Below are 13950 nucleotides of genomic sequence, written 5' to 3'. Positions count from 1 at the left end.
GTAACATTGTCACCATATAAAGATATTACATAATTATTGACTATATTCCCCACACTGTACATTTCATACCCATGACTCATTTATTTTGTAACTTAAAGTTTGCACCACTTAATCTCCCTCACTTATGTCTCTCCTCCAACCTCCTCCCCTCTGGCAACAATTTGTTTGTTCTCTGTATCTGAGTCTGTTTCTGTTTTGTTATGTTTGTTCTTTTTCTTTTGCCTTTTTTTTCCAGATTCTACACATAAGTAAAATCATACAGTATTTGTCTTTCTCTGACTTATTTCACTTAGCGTTATACTCTCTAGGTCCATCTATATTGTCACAAATGGCAAGATATCATTCTTTTTAATGGCCGAGAAATAGTCTATTATGTAAGTAATAGTCTATATATATATATATATATATATATATATATATATATATATATATACACATACACACATATATATAAAATCTTCTTTATCCACTCATCTATTGATGGACACTTAGGTTACTTCCACATCTTGGCTATTGTATATAATGCTGCAATGAACATAAGGGTGTCTATTCTAATTACTGTTTTAGTTTTCTTTAGATAAATACCCAGGAGTCGAAATGTTGGAGCATACGGTAGCTCTATTTTTAATTTTTTGAAGAATCTCCATACTGTTTTCCATAGTAGCTGCACAAATTCACATTCTCACCAATAGTGCACAAAGATTCTCTTTTCTTCACATCCTCACCAAAACTTATTTGTTGTCTCTTTTTTTTTTTTAATTATTAGCACCTTTAATTATTATTTATTTATTTATTTATTTACTTATTTGGCTGTGTTGGGTCTTCGTTTCTGTGCGAGAGCTTCCTCCAGTTGCGGCAAGCTGGGGCCACTCTTCATTGCGGTGCGCGGGCCTCTCACCATCGTGGCCTCTCTTGTTGCGGAGCACAGGCTCCAGACGTGCAGGCTCAGTAGTCGTGGCTCACGGGCCTAGTTGCACCACGGCATGTGGGATCCTCCCAGACCAGGGCTCGAACCCATGTCCCCTGCATTGGCAGGCAGATTCTCAACCACTGCGCCACCAGGGAAGCCCTGTTGTCTTTTTGATAATAGTCATTCTGATAAGTGTGAGGTGATATGTCATTGTGGTTTTGATTTGCATTTTCCCGATGATTAGTGATGCTGAGCCTAACATCATGTGCCATCTGTATGTCTTTTTGGAAAAAAGTCTATTTTTTAATCAGGTTGCTTGTTTCTTTGATGTCGAGTTGTACGAGTTCTTTGTATATTATGGTATTAACCCTTTACCGGATATATCATTTGCAAATATCTTCTCATTCAATAGGCAGCCTTTTTTATTTTATTGAGAGTTTCCTTTGCTGTGCAAAAGCTTTTTAATTTGATGTAGTCCCATTTGTTTATTTTTGCTTTTGTTTCCCTTGCCTGAGAAGACATATTCAAAAAAAAAATTCTAAGACTGATGTCAGCGTGTATACGGTCTATGTTTGCTTCCAGAAGTTTTATGGTTTCAACTCTTACATTTTATGTCTTCGATCCATTTTGAGTTTGTTTTTATATGGTGTGAGAAAGTAGTCCAGTTTGATTCTTTTGCGTGTAGCTGTCCAATTTTCCCAACATCATTTACTGAAGAGGCTGTCTCTCCCACATTGTATATTCTTGCCTCTTTTGTGGTAGATTCATTGCCCATATAAGTGTAGGTTCACTTATGCCCTAGGAGTGCCCTCTATGTGGGCTGCGTAGGTCCTCTTGCAGGTGGCTTGCTACTGAGGACACTCTGGTAGGCATGACTAGATCCCAGTCTGGCTGGTTACCAGGACCTACCTCGTGTGGAGGCTGCCAGCCACTGGTGGGCAGGGCTGAGTCCTTGCATGGCTGACTATAGAGCTCTGGGAGTTCCCAGGGGTAGTGTTGGCCCACTGTTGGGAGGAGTTTGGTCCTGGGGTGACTGGTTGCAGGATTGGGGGTCATGGAGTTAGTGTCAGCCTGCTGGTGGACAGGGCCAGTTCCTGACTGACATGGTTGGCTGCAGGGTCCAGGATGTCCCGGAATGGTTGACAGCCCACTGGTGGGTGAGGCCATATCCCAGGGCAGCTGGCTGAGGAACCCAAGGTGTCCCAGGGTGGTTCCTGCTTGCTGGCTAGACCGGGTCTTTTTTTTTTTTTAGACATCATTTTATTTTATTTATGTGGGGAGAGCAGCACCACGTGACATATGTGGGATGTTAGTTCCTCAACCAGGAATCAAACCTGCGCCCCCTGCATTGGAAGCGCATAGTCTTAACCACTGGACTGCCAGGGAAATCCCTGGGCCAGGTCTTTTCTTTTTTTTTTTTTTTAATTATTAGCACCTTTAATTATTATTTATTTATTTATTTATTTATTTATTTATTTGGCTGTGTTGGGTCTTCGTTTCTGTGCGAGGGCTTCCTCTAGCTGCGGCAAGCGGGGGCCACTCTTCATCGCGGTGCGCGGGCCTCTCACTATCGTGGCCTCTCTTGTTGCAGAGCACAGGCTCCAGACGTGCAGGCTCAGTAGTTGTGGCTCACAGGCTTAGTTGCTCCACGGCATGTGGGATCTTCCCAGACCAGGGCTTGAACCCGTGTCCCCTGCATTAGCAGGCAGATTCTCAACCACTGTGCCACCAGGGAAGCCCCCTGGGCCAGGTCTTGATACAACTGGTTGTGGAGCTACAGTGGTCCTGGGGCTGGTGCCCACCCACTGGTGGGTTAGGCTGGGTCCTCAGCCTGTTGCTGGCCCATTGATAGGCAGGGCTGATTCCTGGGCAGCTGAGGGCTCAGGGGTTCCTATGGCAGCTGGCTTGCTGGTGGATAGGGCTGTATTCTCATGCAGCTTGCTGTTTGGCCTGGGGCATCCTAGGACTGGTGCAGACAGGCTGGTGGGCAGGGCTGTTTCCCAGCACTAATAAGCTAGACGGGGGATTCCAAAATGGCCCTTTGCCAGCACCAGTGTCCTTATGGTGCGGTGAGCTCCCCAAAATAGCTATGCCACCATCTGTGTCCCCAGGTTGAGTCTTAATTGTCTCCTGCCTCTCTGAAAGGCTTTGCGAGATCAAGTGAGTCTGACCCAAGCTTCTTTCAAATTAATGCTTCTGCCCTGGGTCTCGGAGCGAGATTTTTTGCACACACTTTAAGAGTGGAGTCTTTCTTTCCCGCAGCCCTCTGGTTCTATCAAAAGTAAGCCCTGTCGACCTTCTAAGCCAAATGTTCTGGGGGCTTGTCTTCTCGGTGCAGAACTCCTGGGCTGGGGAGCCTGATGTGGGGTTGAACCCCTCGTTCTTTGGAGAGAACCTCTGCAGTTGTAATTATCCTCCCATGTGTGGGTCTCTCACCCAGGAGTATGTGTTTTGACTATACCTCATCTCTGTCCCCATTGAGGTTCCTTCTTTTTATCTTTAGTTGTAGAAGATCTTTTCTGCTAGTCTTCAGGTCATTCTCATCAATAGTTGCTCTGTAAATAGTTGTAATTTTGGCATGCCTGTGGGAGGAGGTGAGCTCAGGGTCTTTCTACTTCTCCATCTTGGCCACGCCCTTAAATTAAGCAGTGATTCTGGAAAAGGTACTGAGTAGGTAGAACACAAACCAGGGGAAGAGAAAAATGTGTTAGATTCTCAGTGTAGAAGAAGGAAACACATATATTTTTGATAAACCCCTAACTGAGGAAGGCTGGGAAAGATTTCAGACTTTTTTCAAATGCTAGCAGTTTCTAGAACTTTCTTAGGTCACAGAATTCACAATGTCTTTTATATCTGAGAGCTAAAGAAAATATATACAAGTGGATATCAGGAATTAGTATGAGATAGCAATTTGTGGTAAGCATTTGTCTCTCCATTTTTTTCCTATATTACACTTTTGCCTAAACATTTCTGAATGCAGAAATGATTGCTTGATGTGAGATCATTTTATAACTCATGGGTTAAAATATGTGGTGGTATGATACAATCTATGAGTAATGATTTGAAATCAAATTAATTTGGGTTAAAATTCCATTGAAAAGATTAATATTTTCCTTAAGGTATTCCCATTCTTATGACAAATAACTGAATTTATATACATAAACAATTGCTTGGGAAATAGATAGGCATTAAGTTATGTCTCTGGCCAGAAAGAATTAGAATACTTTCCTTTGTTACACTTATGACTGATTTCAAACAAGGAAGAGAGAGTCACATGTGAGGCAATGGGGAGTTCAAGCCTCAGAGCAAATATTTTCCAGTTTTGTTATAGCAAAGGTTAGTCATTAACATCTTTTGACCTCAGTATATGCATTTATAAAATATAGAAGAATTAATGAGTACACACAGAAATGTGATAATTTTTAAATTGTAATAATATTAATAATGTGTGTAAAGTGATGCTTGGAGAATAGGCAACCAACATAGGAGGATAATTCTTTCTCTTCTTCCCCCTTCCCCTCCACCGCTCCTCCTCCTTCTTTTCTTCTTCATCCTCCTTATTATTATGAATGTCTGTATTCCAAACTGGGAGTTTTGGTGAAAGGAAGAAATTAGTTAGACTCTAATACATGCCATAACATCTCTATACATGTGTCAACTTAATAGAAAATAGTGGCTCTAATTAAACTGAGTAGTCCCATCTAGAGAAATAATAATAAAAAAAAGAATAATGAAAAGTACATTGCATCATTGACCTATATGTATGAAAATATCATCTTTCTTCTCAAATTAGATCCTCTTTCTGACTGCCCACTTTCTGATAATGACATAAAAATCTTTCTATCACCCAGGATTAAAGTTTCAGGTTTTTATATATATATTTTTTTTTTCCCTTACTTTAGCACATTCAATCACATGCAAGCCTGCAAGAATTAATGTGAATTATATCTACTCTTTCATTTCAGATTCCACAGCTACTATTTAATTTCTAGCACTCATATTCTCTCACTTAGACTTTTGCAACAGCTTCCTAAATATGTTGTGCTTTAATGAGCACTGACACCCTCACTTCATATCCTTGTGAGGAACAAACCAGAGCTGGACAAAAATTCAAATGATAGATTGATAACTGATGAAAAGATCAGACATAAAAGCTGCTAAATACTTAATTAGGGCTTTCTGCATGCTAGAAATCATCTTTTTTAATATTTGACAAAACTTGGAAGATATCCGGTAGTTCAGATTTCACCTAGCTAATATTTCCCAATAAATTTTTGGCAATAAAGTATAATTTTATCAGTGTTCGGTGATGCCAAATATGTTGGTTTTATGATTGAGTGTCAAAGAGAAGTCGTAATAATGATCTATACAGACATTCATTTAGGTTTTTAATTTTTATATCCACTCTGTCCTTACGCTCTTGTTTTCCCTTGTCATCATTCACAACATACTCCAAGTTCTATTTATTTTAATGGTGTCGCAAAGGTAGAAAGTGAAAAGATGTTACGTTGCTGGATGGCTGGATGAATAGATAATTGACAAATAAAGGTAAAACCACATGATATATTTTTCATTGCATGTCATAGATTTCAATAGCAGCAAGTGTTTATAGCTAAAATATTCACATAATTCCAAAGAGTTTGAAATTATTCAGATATTTAAATTTTAAATTTATATTCTATTTACTTCCAAAAACTATTTGAGGTAGATGCAAAAAATAACATCTACCATAAGTTTTCAAAAAAAATAAATTATGCACTGAATAGGAATAATTTGATTAGCATCACCAGAGTGGCTACTTCAGTCAAACTTGTGTACTAGACTCACAGTAACAACATCTACTATGTATTGAGTTCTTAGCTATAAAAATGAATAAGAAAAAGTCTTTGCCCTCTAATTTCTATGGTGTAGTTCAGGAGAGAGACAGATATAATAATTATAATGCAGTATATTAGCACATGTATTAGTGTTCACTATATAAGAAATAATTCAGAATCTCTATGGCTTAACAAATAAGAAACTATTTCTTGCATCTAGCCTTGGATGGGTTTAGTGGCACTGCTTCAGGCTTTGGAGCATCTGGGCCTGTCTCCAAACTGTGGATTGGAATGAAATCTGTTTCATATTTCTCCCATTATTCTTTTACTAGTGGTCACTTGGGGCATATTCTTTTCATGGAGAATGACACTAGTGTAGCAGAACAAGCCAGCCTATGCAGGCACATTAAAAACCTTTGTTGGCTTCAAATCTGTCATATACCATTGACCAGAGCAAATTGCATGGTTAAGCTCATGCGGCAGTGAATTCATACAAACCTCAAGAATGAAAGAGATTTGAGTAAATACCTGCCAAACAATAGCCCAATTCATCACAGCACTATTTGGAAATGAAACTCTTAAGTTAGCTGACAGTCTGAGGCTGGACTTTTCTGTACAGTCAAATGGTAACTTTTGAATGCACCTGTCTTTCTTTCTCTCAAACCACCTCTCCTGCCTTGGTTTCTGCTTTAAATGACAAGAAGTAATAATAATCAGATGGGGCCCCACTCTAGGACACTGATTAAGCTCCATTTATTGGTGTGCATTTTGGTAGACACTTGATGTGGCTCTCACTCACCTATACCTTACCCAGTCCAGCCCAGCTACCATGTTGCCTCTGATACTCTTGCATTTCTTATTACCTTAGAAAAATGTTTCAGAACAAGCTAGCTAATAATGAGATAGGTCACCTTATTCATCCTCTCTCTCATCATTCACTGAACTTGCTCATGGTTGAAGCTCAACAGATGGCTGATGTTAAGAATTTTGGGACTCCCCTGGTGATGCAGTGGTTAAGAATCTGCCTGTCAATGCAGGGGACATGGGTTCGAGCTCAGGTCCGGGAAGATCCCACATGCCTCGGAGCAACTAAGCCCGTGCACCACAACTACTGAGCCTGCACTCTGCAGCCCGTGAGCCACAAGTACTGAGCCTGTGTGCCACAACTACTGAAGCCTGCCTGCCTAGAGCCTGTGCTCCACAACAAGAGAAGGCACCGCAATGAGAAGCCTGCACACTGCAACGAAGAGTAGCCCCTGCTCACCACAACTAGAGAAAGCCCACGTGCAGCAACCAGAAAATAAAATAAAAGTGTTCTCCTTAAAAAAAAAAAAAAAAAAAGAATTTTGAATTTCATGTTAGAGGAGAAAGAGCTTTCACCTCTCCATTGGCAAATGCCTATAGAAGTAAAACAAAAAAAAACAAATAAACAAAATAACCCACCAAAGTTAAACAGGCAAGGAAGATTTTATTCAAGACTGTTGCAACAAGGGAGAGAGATTGACCTCAACTCCACTTAAAAAAAATGGCTGTAGAGTCTTTAAGATCTGGAGTCTTAGGCCTTCTGTGTTTGCTAATTGGGCTTACCCAAAAAAAAAGTAAACTCTCTCTTATCTTTATGGCAGGAGGTACTTTTCCAACTTTGATCAGTGGCCCACTGAAGTTAAGCAACCCCCATTCCACAGAGACTGGGAGAGAGGGGCACTAATTTCCTTGATAATTACCTTTCCATGAGAGGGCTTCCAGGTCCTTAAAAAAGACAGTCCCTGGAATTTCTGAGTCTTAAAACTGGAAAGAGACTTTTATATTCATTTCAAAGGGGCAGAAAAAAATTTGCAATTAGAAGTTTTCTAAAGTAAATGCTCTAAGGAAAGGAAGGTCAGGGGCCTATAGTCAGGGGTGAAAAAAACCCTTAAAATTTAGTCAAACTGAGGGCAATGTTAAAGACATTCTGGGCAAACCACAAGTTTGGATTTAGGGACTCCAGTACTAGGGTCTCAGGCAGAAGCCCAGCTCTAAAGCAGTACCTTTTTGACATTTGCTATTTTTGCTCTTGAATACATCTCCTTCAAGGAACTTATGAGAAACAAGGTGACTGTGACAAAATAAGATTTAGTTATGTCTGGGTGCTGGGGCTATATAATCATCTTCACACAAAAGCAAAACTAAACAAAACTCATCCTTTCCTTGAATATTTTTCAAGTAGGTGAGAGACATGAGCTCATTTCTGTTTCATATTATGTACAAAACTGATTATTGAGTAGTGTGGAGAACAGACAACCTGGAGGCAAGAGAATCCTTAGGAGGGAAAGAGAACTTTTACTAAAACTTAAATTCTAAGTAAGAATTGTGGATGGAAAGAAAATGGCATTTTAAAAATGAAGAAACTAATAATATTAAGAAAGAGGCTGGTTTATTGCAATATGAAGGCTGCCAAGTTTTTAATGTGGGTGGCTAGGAGATAGGTTGTTAATTATTTTATATTCAGCAGCAATCAGTTATTTTTCAAAGATCCATTAATATTTGCTACCCAAAATGATATCTTAGGGACTATTAGGGGTCACCAATTGAATAGGTCACTAATGCAGAAATTTCTTCCACAGCGTCATAAAGATAGTTTTTCTTTCTCTGCTAAGTTTTTTCAGATGATGGGAAGATTACTTCCTCTTATAATACTGCTTTCTGTTAATAGGTGGGTTTAATTTTTAGATACTTAAATGTTATAATAAAATGAACTTTTCTATTCTTATGACAAAATTTCTATACCTCCTACTACCAGCCTAGATCTTCTTCTGTATATACTCCACTTTTAAAAAAAAACAAGACTGCTAAAACCAAATACATTACTTTAGAACTATCTGAGGTTTTCCCCCTCTAAATGAAACTGCTGGTCTTAGCTTTAAGTCAACTATAATTCTTATACAGTTTTTCACATATAACAGTTACGTCTTTTCTTCAGAAACCCATAATGGTTTTGTGTTTGTTGTTGTTTTTGTTTTGTTTTTGTTTGTTTGTTTGTTTTTACCTATTAGTGTCAGTGAATATTACTTTTTTCTGGGTTTGAAATGACTTAGCCATGATTTCTTCTGAAGGTTTAGTTTAATGTTCTATATATGGAACTTTATATTTGCTTTAATTTCAATGGTTGGTTTGTTCCCTCATCCTCCTTGGTGGTATTCTGTTGGCCTAACTGGCATCTTTGATTCCATAAAAACTGCTCAAAACATTTTAAATTCCAGATTTTATTGTTTGGTTCATCTTATTTACTAAATTTTCATCCTCTCTAGTAAGCCAAATGTAGATTGCCATTTCTCAAATTCCTTCACATTTTTCTTTAGGCAACTGATGGCTTGAATTTATGACACTCTGCTTATTTACTAACAAACACAGATCCCGCGAGCTGTTCATATGAGTATATTTTCTGAGATTTTAGATACATGTATTTTTTCCTCCTCTTCCTGTAAATGATTATAGAGTTTTTCGTTCTTTGGTGGTTTCTGAGAGAGCTGTCTTTTACTAACTTATACACCTTGTCATTTATTAATTGCTAATTTGGACTGAGCACAAAATGCTAGGCATTGGCACAAAAGGATAGGAACAGACTTTATAGGAGTTCATATCTTAATAGGACACAAGAAGTTAAACATATATTAGCAAGGACATGTGGTAAATGTTATTACAATAGAGACACACAGGGGTTGACCATAGGGGTCAACAAAGACTTATCAGCAGAGGAGGGCCTTGCCTGTGAAAAACGAGGAGTTTGTCAGTTACTGGAAGAAAGAACTTTTCTGGCAAGCTAATTTGCACTTGCTAAGTGTTACCTTTTTCATGTAGCACGCTACCAACTTTTAAAACAATATTCTAAATATCTTGCTTTCTTGCTTCATACTTTGTCATAATGTCTCTGGCCCATTTCCCTGGTTGTCTATCTTCTTATAGTTAAACAAATAGTCATATTTTATATATTTTGTTGAATTCATTCACCTTATTTTATATCACCTACCTCCAAATATCATAAAAATTGCCTATTCTAACAAAGATACTCATGAAAGATGCTCAATTTGTTTTGAAGAAAGGAATCAACTTTAGTCTGATTATATTTTTGGACAGCATAATGGAAAGAAGGAAAGAAATTAGGGGAGTGGCGTCAGCAAGATGGTGGAATAAGTATTTTCAGGGCTCGTGCCCCACAGAAACATTGATTTTGACACCCACCCATGGATGAGAGTACCATTTTGGGAACCAGGGACTCTGGCAGAGAGGCCATAGCACTCTGTTGGAGCAAAAAAATCTGATAATAGATGCATTTAATAAAGTAAAAAGAACAATTTCACTTTACTCACATTACTCCTCCTCTATAGGGTGGCACAGCTCAGTGTGAAGAGACACTCCAACAAATCTCTCCTCAAGAGAGATTTCTCCCACAGGGAAAAGTGAGGGTAGTGAGCACTGGCTCCCCCAGCTATGCAGAACACCGCCCCAGAGGCCCACTTCTTTCTTGCACCACCCAGAACACTGAGATCAGCATGGCTGAATAGTTCAGGAGTAGCTGGGCGCAGGAAAAGGGGTGGGAGTTCACAGCAGCTGGGGTGCAGAACTCAACAAAGGGCCTTGGTTTCTACCAAATGCCTTGTGGACTCCACTAAGAGGCCTTCCTATTAATCTCTTAGGACCCATCACCTGCAGACCACCCCCCCTCAACTAGGCCACATGTGCCCCCAGCACTCCAAGGACCCCTCCCCTGGTAGCCAGTACCCCAGCAGAAGGTACCTACAACCTCTATAGAATCGTGCATGAGCACATACAGATAGCTAGTTGACTCTGCTGGATTGGGGGAAGGCACATACCCTTATACACTTCATGGTGGTGTCCAAGGAAAATAAATGGGAGGCTCTCAGCAGTCAAACTGGCCTTGTGGGATTGAGAGAAGGCATATGATCTCATATACCCCACAGGTACTGGGTATATATTCAAAAGAAATGAAATAAGGATCTCAGAGATGCATGAACTCCCATGTTCACTGCAGCATTGTTCAAAAAAGCCAAGATATGAAAACAACCCAAGTGTCTAAAACAGATGAACAAATTTTAAAATTGTGAGGTTATATGTATATAGAACACATATATACATATAACCTCACATTTTTTATTTGTTCATATATATATAATATCTAAATATATTTTATTTGTGTGTATATATATAAAATATTCCACACACACACACACACACACACACACACATATATAAAATGGACGTTATTCAGCCTTTAAAAAAGAAAAAAAAAATTGCCATTTGCAACAACGTGAATGAACTTGGAGGATATTTTGGTAAGTGAAATGAGGCAGCCACAGAAACACAAGTACTACAGAATCTCATTACATTGAACTGATAAAAGAAGAGCATAGAATTGGTAGTTGCCAGCAGCTGAAGGGTTGGGGGTATGGGAAGATGTTAATCGCAGTATACAGAGTTTCAGTTACAGTGAATGAGTAAGTTCTGGAGATCTAATGTACAGCATGACAACAATAGTTAATACTGTATTGTATACTTTAATTTTCAAAGAAAGTAAATCTTAAGTGTTCTTCCCACACACACAAAATGGTAACTGTGAGGTGACCAATGTGTTAATTAGCTTGATTGTTGTAATTATTTCACAATGTATACATATGTCAAAACATCATGTTGTACATCTTAAATGTATACACTTTTATTGTAAATTATACACCAATAAAGCTGGGGTGGGGGGACAAGGAAAGAGGGAAAGACATTTCAAAAATGTATTATGTATTTTTTAAAATAAATATTTCCAAAGAACTTGATTCTCCTCTTGAAAGTCTATGCTGAGGTACACATTTCTTTTATTTTCAGTGTAGTCATTTCTTTATGGATGAATTATGTCTGTGAAGCTGAGTCTACTTAACTGACTTGTTGACACACCACAATGAAAGAAAGGGATGCCAGTATATTAGAACTAAAACGCTTGCCTTTGAATGTTCATGACAAAACAAAAGCCACAAGAAAGCAACATCAGCAGAACATACAAAAGAAGCAAAAAAGAATTGCCAATCATTCCATAACCTTAAGGAAATTTACTCATTGAAGATAAAATGAAAATTCATCCTTAGAGCTGGCAGAAAAGAACAGTGCTCAAATTTGGTCCCCCATTGGAATGAATGCTTCCTCGACAGAGTAACAAATGAAAATTGGATCAGGGACACATTTTCAATGAAAAAGACACACAGCCAGATGGCTTCTTGGCAAAGGAAAGGGAAGAGTTGATTAAACTGTCATGTGATGACTTCAAATTCAGCAAAGTGCAGCTTAACAACTTCTTGTTGAGAAGGATAAAGGAGGACATTCAGGTACGGGGTATGGTTTTGACATTGTTAAGGTTTAAGATTACTTTGCAGTTTCATTGGTTTTCTGCAATGCTTTCAATAAGGAAAAACACAAAATGAATCTCAACCGAGAGCAAAATTTTCTGCTGAATAGAACTTGGGTTTCTCTAGAACTACTTCTTTGAAATCTTGATGCCAAACACTCCTCATAAAGCACAATTTTACTTTTCAAGAAAAAATACAGTGTGCATGTTCATTTACATACACTGCTATTTCGGTGTGAATTAGGATTTGCTCCCCTTATCATACCAGATAAGAAATGGGGATACTATAAAACTTGTACCAACATGCAAACATGTCCCCTAAGGACTTATTATCCTTGCTTGTCTGCCCCCTCTCTCCTTTCTTTTAACAAATCACTAGTTTGCTTTCATAACTGTACTGGCCCATGTGCAGGAGTTGTCAATTAAAAGGTTTCCAACCCACCTAGCTTCGGCATGCCAACAGCAATATGCTATATCCTTGGATTCTGTACTTGGTCCAGGGGTGGGCATACAACTCAAACAGAGCAGTCAACATCAATTTTGGAACTGGTATGGATGCTGGTAGAGGATCTCTTTCCTCCTGATGCTCCTGGATACTAAAAAACATGTTAGCCAATTGCTGCCACATAGTGAAAGCTTGCCTGAGAATAAAGGAAAAAGCAAAAAGCAGAGACAAAAATGGGAGGAAAAGAGAGATATAGTTCTGAGGGGACTGTATCCATGCCAGGCTCCTGCCTTGCTTAAAAGCACCTCTCATCTTATAATTTTCAACTATATAAGTCACTAATATTTTTCTATGATTATTGGAATTTTGTCATTAAAAAAAGAGTGTCTTGACTAATACACTAAGAATCTGTGTTTGGAAGGTGAATCACCTGCATATTTGTTTAAGAAAAAAGATATTTACATTGAACTAAGTAAACAGCCTTCCAGAACAATTTTTCTAAAAAAACAACATCCACAATTGTATGTGTGTATGTGTGTGGTCTGCAGAGTCTAAGATCTTTGAGGTAAGAGACTATATTACACAAATTTCTATCTCCCCATAGTCTAGGACTCATGACTTTTTTTTTTAAATAAATTTATTTTATTTTTGGCTGCGTTGGGTCTTCGTTGCTGCGCGCAGGCTTTCTCTAGTTGCGGCGAGCCGGGGATACTCTTTGTTGTGGTGTGTGGGCTTCTCATTGCAGTGGCTTCTCTTGTTGTGGAGCATGGGCTTTAGGCATGCAGGCTTCAGCAGTTGTGGCACACGGGCTCAGTAATTGTGGCTCGCGGGCTCTAGAGCACAGGCTCAGTAGTTGTGATGCACGGGCTTAGTTGCTCCACGGCATGTGGGATCTTCCCTGACCAGGGATCGAACCCATGTCCCCTGCACTGGCAGGTGGATTCTTAACCACTGCACCACCAGGGAAGTCCCTCATAAGACTTTCTGAATCTAATTGAGTACTGGATTCCTTGCATAAAAAATTGTATTTACAAACTTATCAGGGAACACAGTTTGTATCTACTGAACTCATGAGTAAACTATTTCTTATCACACTGCTGTTTTTCTGCCTTAAGTTTGTGGGTTTTTTTTTTTAATGTTTTCACATTCTTGTCTGACTCCACTGTAGTGGAGTCTGTAGTAGACACTGAAAAAATAAAAATTAGATATTCAATTAGAGAGTGTCCACAAGACTTAAATTCTTCTATTTACACTCTTCTAGAGAAAATCCCATAACACAAATGAGCATTTTCATTCATAATTGTGATAATTCATGAACATTATCATAATACTGTGCTTTTACTTAGCATCCTCTGTACTACTTAAAACACATTTATTCGTACTTTTTCACTTT

At 38.8% G+C, this 13950-nt stretch overlaps 1 protein-coding gene across 2 annotated transcripts in view; it reads right to left on the bottom strand.

Moving 5' to 3' along the window:
• Window positions 1-2346: 2346 nt before the first annotated feature.
• LOC309665724 (uncharacterized protein) overlaps window positions 2347-13950 on the bottom strand; it is a 608811-nt gene continuing 597207 nt past the window's right edge. The window contains exon 15 of one of the 2 annotated variants that reach the window (XM_082472434.1): window positions 2347-3545. The gene's annotated coding sequence lies outside the window, so the exon portion shown is untranslated. Of the gene's footprint in view, window positions 9473-13950 lie in introns of both variants that reach the window. The other variant, XM_082472433.1, reaches the window with a different exon arrangement.

Source organism: Balaenoptera physalus (assembly GCF_965194825.1).
Source record: "Balaenoptera physalus genome assembly, chromosome: 8".
Taxonomy (NCBI): domain Eukaryota; kingdom Metazoa; phylum Chordata; class Mammalia; order Artiodactyla; family Balaenopteridae; genus Balaenoptera; species Balaenoptera physalus.
This window is presented reverse-complemented; position numbering and strand designations above follow the sequence as displayed.